Below are 15,810 nucleotides of genomic sequence, written 5' to 3'. Positions count from 1 at the left end.
TCATCTTGCTCATACCTCTCTGTCACTGTGCTTTATGGAGTATCTGTTGTCTATTTTGGATCTTAAGTATTTTATCTATCTAATGCCTATTTAGGAATAGAACTTGGAAAAAAAGAAGAAAGAAAAAAAGAAAACAGAGAAAAATAGTAGAGAGAGAGAAAGATTTTTAAAAGAAGGGAGGAAGAGTGTCTGAAAACAGTGTATAATAAATAATAGTAGAGCGGGTTGAAGCAAAGTATTGATCGTGTGGAGACGTCCTTTTAAACTTTAAAAAAAAACAGGGGTGGGGAGATGAATATATGTGTTTGAAGCCTGTGTCTAATCAAAAACAGGATAAAAACCCAAGAGAAATAGAAATGAATTAAGAAGTAAAAATTAAGAGAGTAATTGAAAATAGAACAGGTAAAAACAGATTTAAAAACAAAACAAAACAAAAACAAAAAACAAAAACCAAAAAACAAAAAAGGGGGGGTTGTCGGTGTTCTCCTGGAGTCTGTGTGCTTTTATTGTGAAGTCCTTCTGTCTTCTTCCTGTTTTGGAAGCTCAGCTTGTTTTCATAGGCCTTCCATTGGCGCCCTATTCTGTGCTGCTCCCAGCACCTGTCGGAAAGCAGATTGCGCCTCCTCCTAACACGGGGTCAGATGAAGCTCTCCTCTGCTGCGGGCAGGCGGGTCACTGCCCCTCGGGATGCCGCAGTCAGATGTTATAGACTGGCCAGGCAGGAGGGCGGGTCGTACCCCCTCCCAGCACCTCGGTCAGGGGCTGTGTTCCTGCCTGACAGGCGGGGGGGCCGCTGTCCCCCTTCCTGCACCGCCGGTAGCTCCGCTGCTCTGTGCGGCTGCGCGGTCCGCGCCGGCGCTCCTCCCTGGTCGGCGCTCCGCCCTGGTCGCCCTCCCCGGGTGGGCTTGGGAAGACCGAGGGTCAGCCTCATCCCTGCTCCGAGCCAAGACCCAGCTGCTTGTTTGTCTTTGTGGAGCAAGTTCTCTGAGGGACCAGGATGGAAGGATCCTATCTACCCCAGTCTGTAGGCCCATCTCAGTCTGGCCCTTGAGGCTGCTAAGCCCTTCAGTGCGGATGCAGGTTTCGCCTCTGCCCCCGCCTGGGTGCTTAGCGCCTGAGAATATGGCGGCTCTGCCTGAGCCCTGCCTCTCTTCCCCTGAAAACTTTCCGCGGGTTTTCAGAGATGGAGGTATGCACCCTTCCCCCTAGAGCACATCAACCTTGCTGTTTTACGGAGGGCCCAGTTTGTTCTGTCCTGTACTCCCACAGCCACGGCGCCCAGCCCCTTGCAGTCCCCCAGAGCTGCCTCCGTGCAGCCGCCCCCGTCCTCCGCCCAGCTTGTGCAGCCTGGCCCTGCCCGCCGCTGCCGGCCCACGTCTCAGGCTGGGTGTCAGGGGTATGCTTTGTGCCCGTTTAACTTAGTTCTGTCAGACAAGGGCTGCTCTGTACAGATCCGAGCCTTTGAGGCTCCCCCTCCATCCCGCTGGCCTCTCAATTGGAGACGGGAGACCCAGCGAGCGAGCGCCAGTCCTCCTTTGCCACTCCCTCCACGCGGGACCCGTCCCGCGCTGCTTTGCCTTTTGTTCTTTCTTTTTTCCTTTTCTCCTACCACATTTTTGGTGTCTTTATCTTTTGAAGAGGGCGATGATCTGTTGGAGTTCCGCAGGTGCTCTTGTTGGCTGAGTGGGTCTGTAGATGTGTGTCTTGGTGTATTTGTGGGAGAAGCTGACTTACAAGCGTCCTTCTACTCCGCCATATTGCCTCCTTCAATCTTAATTCTGTAGCTTTTATCTTCCCCTCCAGGTTGTAGTCAGTTTGAGGACCAAACCCAAATATAAATTACCTTAAAAGATCTGTCCATAAACTCATACTCTCATCTGTCTCACACTCATAAGCTCAATAAAAATTCTATCGATGACCAAAGGAAAAAATGCTCTTTCAGCCTTTCCTCCAAGGCTCAGGAAGGACAGCTGTCAGCTCAGAATGTAGTGGACAAATAGAGACTAGAGCAGTGTCACAAAGACAGCCTTCTTACTCCTTTTTAGTGTAATTCAATCCATAGTCCTAATCAGTCTCTGTCAGGCACATCTCCATCTCATATAACACAGTTGTGCCATTTATTTTCATTTATACAAACTGATCATATATGCTTCAAATGCTGAGGTTTTTAGTCTTTATTTTATTCCTTTGAGAGGTTCCTGTAAAAACTTTTTTTTAATGGGAATGTGATCTCAGCAATCCTGAGATAGAGATGTTGCCTAATTGAATCAGAGTGTTGAGGATGATTGTGCAAAAAGTCTCAGTTAAATATCGGGTGGGGATGAGAGTAGGGGTTAAATGAGTATAAAAGACATTTTAAGTCCCCCGAATTCCTGAATCTGGATTAATTTTATGTTTGTTCTGCAAGGCTCCTTGTTAGTTTTCAAAGGAAGGCCACTCAACTGTAGAAGGAAATAAGCAGGGCAGTAGACAGGTAGACTGGCAGTTTACTAGCCATAAAACCCTCTTTAAGAGTAAAGCAAGACCCCTCTGCCACGGTATTCCCTCCCCATCTTGAGGGTAATGATTTATAAGATGTGGATGCTCTTGGAGGCCCAGAATCCTTACTTAAACCTCTTAGTTTGATACAACTATAAACTGCCACATGGCCCTGCAGCCTTTCTAGGCATGAAGGGGCCAAGTCCACAAATGGACCAACACCACCTCCCACGCAGGGTCATTGCCTTCCTACTTTTGTGCTTCTGTAAAATGGCTTGGTTCTAGGAAAATGAATCTTACTCCTAAAATTCCATTGGTTCCCAAAAGCTCACCCCTGAATGGTCTATTTCTAACACCTATTTTGCATATGGTGCAAACTTAATTGAAACCTAAAATCCTATAAAACCCTCTGTAAACCTACAGACAGGGCCCAGAGCTTGGAGTGTTAACTCCTCTGGGCCCATTGGCATAATTAACCTGAGTTCTCCAACCCTCTAAGCATTGTTTGTTCTCTCAATGGGATTCAGGTTTCTGTAACAAGCACACAGTGTAAGAAAAGATCAAGAGATTTCTGTGTATGAGTTAAACTCTTTGATGCTCCACTGAGTCTTCCTTTAGCATCCAACGCACATCTGTAAATAACGTTACTCAGGATATACATGTGAGAAAGCGGAGGCCTGACACAAATACTGTACTTCCAAAGTCCCTTGCATGTGGACCTGGACAGTCCTAAGCCTCTCTCCCAACTCTTGAAAACAGACCCCTGCTTTTATAGCCCATGAGAGGTGTGCAGCAGTGCCCTGCTGCCCACTCTCAGCAGCCCCCTTCCCGACTCCCAAGAGAAGGACAGGTAAGTTTTAAAACATAAGCTTATCTGTTAACTTTCTTGAATAAATTTGCCTTGCCAAAACTTTTAAAAGTCAGTGAAAAGATATCAGTATGAACATTTTAAATTGCAAATATGTGACCAAAATAAAATAGGCAGTGTTCACTGCTTTCCAAGAAGAAATGAAATGGCATGTATTTTTTTCAGACTGTTAGGTCTGCTAAACCTAAGTGCTAGGTTGAAGCACACAGAAGCAACCAAACTGCAGTATAATTAGTTAACAATTTCAATACCCTCCATGTGTTCAGGTTCCACCTCCTGAGACCCCAAAATATTCTTTTGTTTGTGAGTGCCAAGATGACTTTCTTTTGCCCCTGGCTTTCCTAGTCAATAGCTTCACCCTTGATGGAATATGAAATGGCAGCCAACCACACAAGTAACTGGGTCTGTGTGATTTAAGAATATAAGCCATGACATATATGATGTTACTCTTAGTTCAGGTAGTGAAGGGGACACAGTTGTCAGTGAGTGTACGGTTGAATTATGGCACTTACACATACTTACCCATCTACTACATGTTAGAATTAAATTTATGATTCTTTGAATCTTGTCCTGTTTTTATTCGTTTGGAAAGGTGTTCCAACATGTCCAGCCTAACATGAACATTCTCACTTTGAGAGTGATTTCATTTTCAATGATTTAGATTTGCTGTTAAGATTTGCTTTTATAAGACCACTCCCCTCCCCATTGCTATTACACTCTTCTGAATCCTCAGATGGAAAAATCTAACATTAGTTAAAATGAAAACGGCCCTAGTCAATATTACTGGAAAAAGATATCATGTCCTCCAAGGTTTGTTTTTGTCTTTTAGAATTTATTTTTTAGAGCAGTGTTAGGCTTACAGCAAAATTGAGAGTAACTGTACAGTCTCCATGAAAGGGGAACCCTCCTACACTGCTGGTGGGAATGCATTTTGGTGCAGCCACTATAGAAAACAGTGTGGAGATTCCTCAAAAGACTAGGAATAGACTTACCATATGACCAAGGAATCCCACTCCTGGGCTTATATCCAGAAGGAACCTTACTTAAGAATGACACCTGCACCCCAATGTTCATAGGAGCACTATTTACAATAGCCAATACATGGAAACAGCCTAAATGTCCATCAACAGATGACTGGTTGAAGAAGATGTGGTATATTTATACAATGGAATACTACTCAGCCATAAAAACTGACAACATAATGCCATTTGCAGCAACAGGGATGCTCCTGGAGAATGTCATCCTAAATGAAGTAAGCCAGAAAGAGAAAGAAAAATACCATATGAGATCACTCATATGTGGAAGCCAAAAAACAAAAACAGAAACAAAATATCAAAGCATAAATATAAAACATAAAGAGACTCATAGACATAGAATACAAACTTGTGGTTGCCAAGGTAGCAGAGGGTGGGAAGGGATAGACTGGGATTTCAAAATTATAGAATAGATAAACAAGATTATACTGTATAGCACAGGGAAATATACACAAGAGCTTGTGGTAGCTCACAGAGAAAATAATGTGACAATGAATATATATATGTTCAAGTATAACTGAAAAATTGTGCTCTACACTGGAATTTGACACATTTTAAAATGATTATAAACCAATAAAAAATGTTAAAAAAGTGCACAGTCTCCATATACCCCTGCCCCCAACTCATGTACACCCTTCCCCATTATCAGCATCCCCCACCAGAGAAGTACATTTGATACAATTGATGAACATACATTGATGCATCATTCTCATCCACAGACCATAAGTAGTTTGCATTAGGGTTCATTTGGTGTTTTGTACATTCTATGATGCATCAACCATTATAGTATCATCAGAGTGTGATAATGTACCATATTATCACTGACCTGAAATCCCTATGCTCCACCAAAATTCACTTTTCTCCACCTATACATGTCTCCTTCCCAACTTACCCTTGGCAGCCACTCATATGTTTACTGTCTTCATAATTTGGCCTTTTCCAAAATGTCATATCATTAAAATCAGTCTTCAGCCTTTTTGCATTGGCTTCTTACACTTAGCATTATGCATTTAAGTTCCCCCCATTACTTTTTATGGCTTGATAGCTTATTTCTTTTCAGTGTTGTATAATATTCCATTATCCTTCCAAGTTTTTTAGACTGTGTGGGTATTTTCCTGCAGTGTCTTGAAATTAGTGATATTTTTGTTTTGTTTTCTGGGTTCGAAGGGTGGAAATATTTTAATATGTAGAAGATTCTTGCTTAAGCCAGTTTTTCAAATTAATAAACAAGGTTTTTTTTAACTTAAAAATTCTCTTGATGGTATTTGAGTATTTTTATATTCCTTTTTGATTTTTTTAATGCTCATACAAAAATAGCCTGTTTAGTCTAATCGCTGAAATTTATTTAGTGTCTCTCACATTGAAGTTCAAATTTTTTTGTTTGTTTCTCATTTCCAGCATCCATCTAGCATACACTGATATCATCAGGGAAAATGTACACTGAAGATTGAACCCAGGACCTCATACATGCTAAGTAATCACTCTACCACTGAGCAACCCCCTCCTCCATCAGCATGATTTTCATTGTCTTCTATAGAGGATGTTCTTCTCTGCTTTCCTGACTTGGGGAGTACAGGATGCTCTGCAAACAATTCTGATCTGTGACCACTCAAAAGAAATTTGGGAGGTCCAATTATAGCATACAGTTTATTTAACTAGTTGTAGAATGCATTGTCATTTCTGTCATGTCTGCTTTCTCATTACTGCCTTTCCTTTTTTTGCTATTGCCCACTTGTATTTTATTTCCCATTTATATTTTATAAATTTGCTGTATACATTTATTATGATTTAGTTGTGTTTTTCCCCCTTCTGCTGTTTAAAGTAATGTCTTTGGCAGACATAACAACTTATCTTTCCCTTTCTGGACTATTAACATTGATCTTAATTAAAATTATGCTTAACTCCAAACACTGGATCTGTCTGCTAAGTTCTTATCAGTGCTGCTCATTTAGAAACTGAACAAAGGGTAATAATAAACTCCCTGTTCTATGATTTCACCTCATTTAGGATTCCACTCAATTGCAACACAATTTAAATTCACTTCTTCAATGCTGTTGTGAATCTGTGTAAAGGAAATGAATAAAAATGAGTTGTCAGAGCTTCAACCTTGACCTTTCTTTTTGCCTATTTGTGCTGTATGCTGTCTTTGATATGGGCCACGTGACTTGGCTTCTCCCTTTCCAGACCGTGCATCTCATTTCCTGCTTCTCTGATTTCAGGTTTCCTTGTAATTCTTACTTATCTATTTCATCCTGTGGCCATTTCTAAGGCTCTGTTCCACAGTGCCTACTCCTCAGTCAGCAGCATCTTTCAGAGACACAGCTTCTGTTTCCTTTCTCTTTCCAGATCCATGCAGGTGACAGATCTATCTCTGTCCACCTATGATGGAGACTACATTCTTTACTGTCCAGTAGCATATTCCCTTTGATTGTCTCTTAAGTATACAGAGTTGTGAGCATATTTGAACTTTCCTTCTTTCCTTCTGTCAAATTCTTGTCAGCAGTTTTACACACACACACACACACACTCTGCCCCACCAACAAACTTCTGCATATTATAAGCAGGAGTTCTTCAGGCTTCTGCCAAACAGTGTGGACTTTGCAGACTGGTGGGGCTAGGTTTGAACCATACATGATCACTTTGGTTGAGTTTCTGGATTAGTTAAAATTAGTTGCCAGTTACAGAGACTGCAAAGAAATGTGGCATAAACAAAGTGATGTTTGTTTCTCTTTCACATTTAAAAAAAGTTTCTAGAGAGACAATCCAGAACTGGTATTATGATTTCACAAATCTCCTGAGACTTAGGCTGGTTTCACCTTTTAGGTTCACTAAACATCAGATGAGGCCCTCAATCTCATGGTCCTAGATGGAGCTTTATCCATCACATGCAGTGTAGAAAGGAGGAAAGAAGGAAGGGAAAGAGATAGAGGAATGCAAGAATCTATGGTCTCTTAAGGAAATTTCCCAGAGGCTGTCATACACTTCCTGTCACACCTCATTGGCCAGAATTTAGTATTATGACCTCACTTACCTGGAATAGAGACCAGGGAATATTGTCCTTATTCCAGACAATACTCAGCTGAAATGTGGGTGGTTCACATCCTTAGAAAGAAAGGGGGAAAGGAGCATCAGAGTAGCCAAATACCGGTTATTCTATACCTCTTTTTTCTTGACTATAATTACCCATCTCAAAGGAGCCTTAGGATTATTATGAAAGCATCTAATACAGAATCTAGCATAAAACAAGTTTTCAGTTAATGTTAGTTAATATCCCTCCTTATTCCTTTTTTTGTGAATTTTCTCATTTCCCTGTTACCCCATCATTGGCATCCAAATTGTATTTCAAATACTTGCCCCAGTTGATGGTACTAAGATGTAGTCTTGTACCTTTTCATGAGAGGGAGCAACAAACACATTATTATTCAATGTCAGCATTTACTTTTTAGCTTAAAGTGTGGCTAAGATTTAAGACATAGCTCTTGGAATCAAATACACCTAGATGTGAATCCTGGCTCTGCCGCTTAGTCAGTGTCTTACCCCAGCCTCTTGCTCCCTCCATTTCCTCATCTGTGACCCAGGGGTAAGATTCAGGTATGAGGATTAAATTAAAATAATATAGAGAGAGTACCTGACAAAGTAAGTGGTAGTTTTTCTTATCTTTTTCAATTTGGCCTAATCTGGGTGAACCTTTTTAAAAATGAACTCTTATTCCATTAAAAAAAAAGTTTTAAAATTGGTCATCTCCATACATATCCAAATGAGTGTTGTTAAATTGTTAGTCAAACCTTTTGATATTTGTCTCCAAAATCAGTTTAAACCCAAATAGCAGCAAAGTCTTTCTTCTATTTTTTTTTAAGAAAAAAACAGCATAGCTGAGCCTTAAACTTAGCCTTGATTTGAATGATTTTTGGCAGATCCACTCTTAGAAGCAGAAATATATCCACCAATGAGTCTATTTCATAGTATTTTTCCCCCAGTGGCTAGTTGTTAAGCCCCTACTGTGTGCCAGAAAATGTGCTAGTTTCTGGGGACATATTGGTAAGCAGAAATGCACATGATTCCTGCTTCTGTGGAAGGTGCAGGTACTGAGGGAGACAGCTGAATCAATCACTGCAAATAAATGAAAAATTGCCATTTATAAGTTGTTAGGAAGGAGATGTACAGGTGATGTGAAAGTATGTGCAAACATCTTATGATCCGAGGTTGAATGGTGACTTTAGGAACAAAAATTGGCCAGTGAGTTGAAGTAAAGTGATGTTATGGGCATATGGTTTGAAATGAGCTCAGACACAAGGTGAGCCTGCCCTCAGCATGGACCAGAACATGCCACAGTCTCCAGCACACTCCAAAGTATGCATTTCATGATTTGGGGCCTTCTTTAAAATAAGTGCCCATGATATATAACTTCTCAATGTTATACTCTGAAAGGGGCTATATAATTTAGGAGTAATCTAATTATTTCATAATTTTTTCATGCTATAATGATAAATATTAAATTCACATACTTTTTTTTTTGATACACCAAGCAGAGGCATCTGAGAAAATTGGCTGTAAAGTAGGATCTTTTCAGAGAGTGTCAGAGTGTTGATCTGCATTACCCATAGTTAGAATTTGAATTTGAAGCCATTTGGTTGAATGGGGTGGCATAAGAAACACTGTTGGCAGAAGAATAGGTAGCCCACAAAGTAGCAGTGGAGGATGACCACAGGATGAGAGGTGTGAGCAATGTGTTCCAGACAGCAGCAGGACTGTGCTTGGGATGACCCATCTCAGAGCCAGCAGACGGACCCAATGTCCCATCTCTCCAAGGCATTCCAGGTACACATACACAAGCAGTGGGGTACCATTTCTCCTTGTCCTGTCCAGCTGAGCTAATGGGGCATTCTTTGGGGGAAATGTGGCCTCTCTGGTCTCTTTTAGGGTTTTGGAAGTTGGCTGGGAGGCTCTGCTCCCATGTAACATGTTAGGGAATGATTGAGCCTCGGGGGCAGAGCTGCCTGCCATTGGACTGTAGGTGGTTTCTTGTTCTGAACTGATAAATTTAAGATGAATTTCATTCATCTAAAGATTTTTAAGTTCATCTCTCTAGGCAAACCTAAATGAGTTTCAGTTAAATGAGTTACCAAGATAGGCAACTGAGCAAGGACTTGTCTTCCAAAAGCATTTGTGAGTCATGATGCAGTTTCTAGAGGCATAGTGTTGTGCATGGTGGGCAGGTTCACAGCCTTCCCCAAGAGTATTTATGCTAGGTATTTACCATAAGGGGTCACAAGCCTTTCACTTTCACCTTCCCAGGAATGCCATTGGAACTAGGAATTTCCCCAGCTCTTCAATTGCTCTGTATTTGGAATTCCTCCCTCAGGGTGCAGCAAACTTGTTTTGACCTCAGGGACTTCTCAATTGTTCTTTGCCTAGAACATTCTTCCCCTAAGATTCTGAATGACTGCTTCCTTCTCAATGGAAGGTCAGCTCCAGGGTGACCTCAGGGATACTTTCCCTAATATCTAGATAAAGTACCACTGCCTGCCACCATCATAGTCCTTCACACCTGGGTTCATTGCTTGCTGACTTGTTCATATTCTGTTCCCCCAACACAGACACAAGAATATAAGTTCTGTGAAAGCATGGTTCTTGTTTCCCTTGTTTATCTGTTCTTAAGCCTGGTAGAGAATAAACTTCCCAACCTGCTGCATGTGATAGTAGGCAAAAAGTTTAACCCTTTGGACATAAATGGGGATAACATCACCTTTGCTTCCTGCTTCATAGAAAAAATGAGGACCTGTATTTTGGGTGCTGAAGATACTTTTTCTCCCTGAAACTTGAGATTAATTTGTTTGATTCCATATATATATATATATATATATATATATATATATATATATATATATATATAACAAATATCAATGCCATTTACCCAATTACATGACCCAAAAAGACTTAGAACACATTATGTGCTTCTCTTTGCTTTGCTTCCCACTAAACTACTTCTTAAACAATAGTAATCAGTTTGTCCAGAGGCCATAACCTTAAGGTTCCTCCTTTCAACGCCCTTCCATCACAGCCTCTTGATTGCCTTGTGTCTTTCCAGGACCACTGCTAATTGTCTTCTAACCAGTAGTTCAGTTTGTAGTCTTTCCCCTCTTCCACCTCCCAAATTTGCCATCCACACTGCAGGAAAATAATTGTTGTGGAAGGCAAATTCCACACCAATACTGCTTAGTTTAATAATCATGTAATGACTTGCTTTGCCACAGGATCATGTCCAAATGCCTTGGAAAGCCATGTAAGACAGTCTTCCTCTGTGTGCTTCTGCAACTCTCCAGCTTCATCTCTTGCCCCTCTGTCATTTCTAAATCATCAGTGCACACAACATGGACACAATGTGCACAGTCCTGTGCCATGCACCAACCATCTCATACTGTTTGCAGTGCACAGAGGAAGGTTTCCAGGTGGTTTCACTCCCCTCTATCAGTGGTGTTCACATTGTCTTGTCAAACACCTGCCCATCTTTTAAGAGTCAGTTCAAATATACCTATTCTTAAAGACCATTCTAAACCCTTGCCCTCTGCCCACCAGTTTCAAGAGCTCCTCATTTCTTTCTCTGTACTGCCTCTGAGCCTTGTAGTACACCTATTATAATACCCATGGCAGAGATTATCTCTGCCTCCTCCTCAGTGCTCCTTCATGGTCAAGTTATTTTATTCATCTCCCAAGCTTCCTGGGCCAGGCATTATACTTGGCATGTAAATCAATATCTGGAAAAGAATGAAACAACCAAATTCAGTGTACTTATTATCTAGTAGAGAGCTTCAATCAATAAAATAGTTTTGACTGATATTTGAAAAATTGAAAGATCTCCTTGAAAGTTAGAGGTAGGAAGAAGGGATATTGTATTTATGCTGTTAAAATATATCAGTTGAATGGCCAAAATATTTTGTCAATGAGCAACTTTTAAGTGAACATTTACTGTGTTCAGAGCTCTGGATTTGGTCATTTGCAGGGGATGCTTGAGATAGCTTTTGGACATTTCTGAAATGACTCTGGCTTTATCATTTCACTGGGTCAAAATGTTAAATGGTCATCACAGGTTCTCAGCTTCCAGGAAGTTTAGAACAAAGTGCCTGAATGTTTTTTCATCCACTACCCTCTAAAAGGATTTTGAAACACTGTGTCCTTTCCTCATACATTTAAAAAGATAATATCTAAAAATTTTATCTTGACTTTAAATCATTACAAAAGATGATGCTTCTGACTTTATAAATATTGATTTATGAAAACCACTCTTTTTAATGTACACAATGGAAGCTAAATTAAATACCAGAGTGATTTTGTATCTACCGTGTCATCATATTAAAAAAAAACACATTATAAACAAACTCTTCTTGAAAAGCCAATAATTTTACATAGTTGTTTCCCTTGTGGAACTCATTTCATTCCTTTTCTCCTATAAAACTTAATCCTCATATAACATTCTTATGTTTGATATATTTTGTTGATTACAAGTGCATTCTTAGCTCACTCTCATCCATGTAAACCCACCCCTTTGCTCAGGATACCTGCTAGACATTGGTTAAACATCAATTTCACCTTTCCTGTCTCTTACTTCAAGAGACAGAAAAGGTCTTCACAAAATTGGGAAGGAGGAAAAAGAAAAGTAGAAAAGGAAATCAGTGCAGGATCTGACTTTTGGTGAAGGAGCCATAAAGGGGAAAACACTTTTTTACTGGGGCACACACAGAGAGATCAGTTGGGATTGAAGGAGATTCAATGATGGTGAGAGAAGGGCACAGCCTATGCATGGCTGACAGAACTGAAAGAAGCCAGCACAAAATATCCCTGTAATCAATCCCCAGACCTTGACTTGAGCTGCTGATGCTGAGCTAGGAAGGTCTGCTGAAGCTGAGGGAGAGAGCTGAGGCTGATGGCACAGAGTCTCATGGGGTTGGAGTGTGCTGTTTTCTGCGATTGGTAGTGTCTACAGAACAGAACTGCCTGGGACCTGAATTCAAAAAGCAAAATTGCTGATGAACATGGTGTGGATTACCTAGATATCTCATAGACATATTCACTATCTCTGCAGGTCCAGGGCCAAATTTGGCATTTTTGCAATAGAAGAGAAGCAGGGCTCTATCAGAACCATCATAATTTTGGTCTGAAGGACCCAGGGGAAGTTCAGGTTGAAATCAGAAACCATGGCCAAAGAATCTGCTCATTTCATAGGCACAACTGTGATTTTTATTGGGTTCAAGGAAGAGGTTGTGGATATGCTCTGTGGTTGTCTTGGTGGTCCCATGCCACAAGGAAAAGAGAGCCAATAGCAGAGATCTGGGTGCACAGAAGGGGAAGTTGAAGCCTTTCCATCAGCTTTGTCTACCACATGCAAATGTGACAATAGGGATGGCACTGACCTGGTACTGCACTGAGGACACAGCTGGGGGACTGAAAGATCATTAGAGCAGGCCCTAGTGCATGACATCTTTAGATTTGTTTCCACTGGTGTTTTGGTGTAGAATTTGGACATTCCCATGGCAATAGAAAGGACAAAGGAACTGTCATGAGTATGTATTGGAAATATTTCAACACCACATTCTACAGCCTGCACCCCAGAAATGGTTTTGAAGTCTTAATTCCAATAAAAGGAGGAGCCCTAGCCACTCTCCAATCTGTGATAAACACCTAATCAAAATGAGGCTCTGCTAAACAACAAAAGTAGATTGTGTTTTCCACAACAATAACCACATCAGCAATCATAGAAATAACAGGCAATGCACTTACAAGTATGACATGGCATCACACCATACCAAAAACAGATCTCACAGCAATATCATGGAACTGTGCACAGCCAACATAGGAAATCTTCCACTTAAAAAAAAAGCCCTTCAAGTCTAAAATAGATAACTGACAATCTTAACCCATAAAGATAGAGAGATATAATAAAATGAAAAAGAAGAACCATTCCCAGACCCAACCTCCATCACAATTGGAAACTGAACAAAAAATAAATTAAAAAAGGAAGCATGTGAACACCCTTTACAGATCAGACTGAAATAAGAATTAGATAATGACTACTTCTTAAAAAAAAGTTTTGGTTTTCTAAAATGTATGAATTTTCAAAGCCACATTTTATATTCTCCACCACCTTTTTCTTGTCAATGAGCCTGAGTAAGGTGTTCACTCAGTGACCAAGAAGATCTCAGGTGTTGTCAGCAGGACCTAAAGCAAGCCTCTTCCTACTTGCTTCATCAAAAGATAATCGACCTATAGTTCCTGCCACTGAGCAGAGAAAACAGGCAGTGAAAAGACATTCAACATTGTTAGTCATCAGAGAAATGCAAATTAAAACCACAGTGATATATTACCTCGTGTCTATCAGGATGGCTATCATCAAAAAGACCACAAAAACACAAACATTTAACAACAATGTGGAGAAAAGGGAACCCATATATACTGTTGGTATATAGTTTATACAGAGACTAGTGTGTGAGAGCTGAGTCCTGGAGGCCTGTGATTTATCCAGGAGGTCAAGTTATTGCAGGCAGCATGTGCTGCTTGAAACCAGTTTTCAGCCCTGGCTGTCCACGGGTATCAGACTCCCTAGGAGCTGAGTCCCCCAACATCACACACCCCCACTCAGAGATTCTGATACAATTGGCCCAGGCAACCAGATTTGAAAGCTTCCCACTTGATTCAATGTGTAGTCACATTGAGAGACACTGTGAGCAACTAGTTCACTCTGGGATAGTCAGTATAGTTTTTACACCCAAACTAGGAACAGTAGGAACAATAGAAATGCAAACTATTACAACCACTATGGAAAGCAGGATGGTGGCTTCTCAAAAAACAAAAAATAGAACTAATATATGGTCTAGCAATTCCACTTCTGGGTATTCATCCAAAGAAAATGAAAACATTAACCTAAAAAGATATATGCACCCCAATGTTCATGGTAACCTTATTTACAATTGCCAAGATTTGGAAGCAAACTAAGTGTCCGTCAACAGATGACTGGATAAAGAAGTTGTGGTATATATAAAATGGAATATTACTGAGCCATAAAAAATTGTAATGTTGCCATCAGCAACAATATAGATGGACATGGGGAGTATTATGCTGAGTGAAACAAGTCAGACAGAAAAAACAAATACTGCAGAATATCACTTATATATGAACTCTGAAGAAGAAAACTAGTGAACATAAGAACAACAACAACAAAAAGCAGACTCACAGGTACAGAGAACAAACAAATGGGTATCCATGAGACAGGGAAGAGGGGAGGGCAAGACTGGGGTAGGGGATTAAGAGGTACAAACTACTACATATAAAACAAATAAGCTACAAGGATATGTTGTACAGCAGAGGGAATATAGCTGATATTTATAATAACTATAAATGGAGTATAACCTTTAAAAACTGCAACCTGAAACTTATATAATATTGTACATCAACCCTACATCAATTAGAAAAACATTGAAGACCATTTTGCCCCATGTGACCCAGGTCCCTCCAGTTTTACCTCCTTTTCCTATCTGTAGGGTTCAGTGTCATCATCTGTTAAATATGGTACTCAGGCTAGAAGGCCAGCTGTACTTCAGGAATCCCATAAATCTACTGAAAGCAAACTAAATGATCAAATGAGAAACCTCAACCCCAGCATGAACAATCCTTACTGCTGGCAGAAGTTTCATCTCCACCATGATGAAATGAGGACTAAATAGTGCACACTTGTTCCTTGATTTCATGGACAGGAAGACACAGCTAATTTTATGTGAGATTTAAGAAGTAGGGAGAACAAGACACATACTGCACTAAACTTAATACTCTCATCTGCCTTTGCTTTCCCTTCCTTGCACATTTACTGAAGGTGAGATGTGTTTAATTAAGGTTATATACCAATAAAAGCCAAATTATAATTTTCTTTTACCCATCAAATTTGTCTATATAGAAAATGTTTTCCAATAATAAAAATAACATTTATTAACCATAAAATTTCAAATAATTTTAAAACACAAAGAGTAGAAAGTAAGAGTTATACATCTCTTGCACAGATATATTTTATTTCCTTTAAGGAGTTTAACAAATATCATACAAAATCTTTTCTTATATACATACATAAAGTATATTTTAAATAAAATGAAATAATACTATGTGTAAATTTTACAACTTGCTTTTTCACTTGACAATATATACTATAGACATCTTTTCATTTGAATTTACATTGCTTTACCTCATTATTTTTAAAGGCTGAGTAGTATTCTACTGTCCAGATGAAATAAACTGTATTAAGCCTTCACTACTTAGCCTGGCCCTCTCCTCCCTAAGGTTCAGGTCCCTGCATCTATGAAGGGAAGACATGGTCTGGGGGAAGAGCAGGTTTTGCAGACAGTGGTGAGCAGGCAGGGAAGCAGGGCCAGCTGACTGCCACTTTTTGCC

This window comes from Vicugna pacos, unplaced genomic scaffold (assembly GCF_048564905.1).
Source record: "Vicugna pacos unplaced genomic scaffold, VicPac4 scaffold_20, whole genome shotgun sequence".
Taxonomy (NCBI): domain Eukaryota; kingdom Metazoa; phylum Chordata; class Mammalia; order Artiodactyla; family Camelidae; genus Vicugna; species Vicugna pacos.
Note: the sequence above shows the minus strand (reverse complement) of the source record.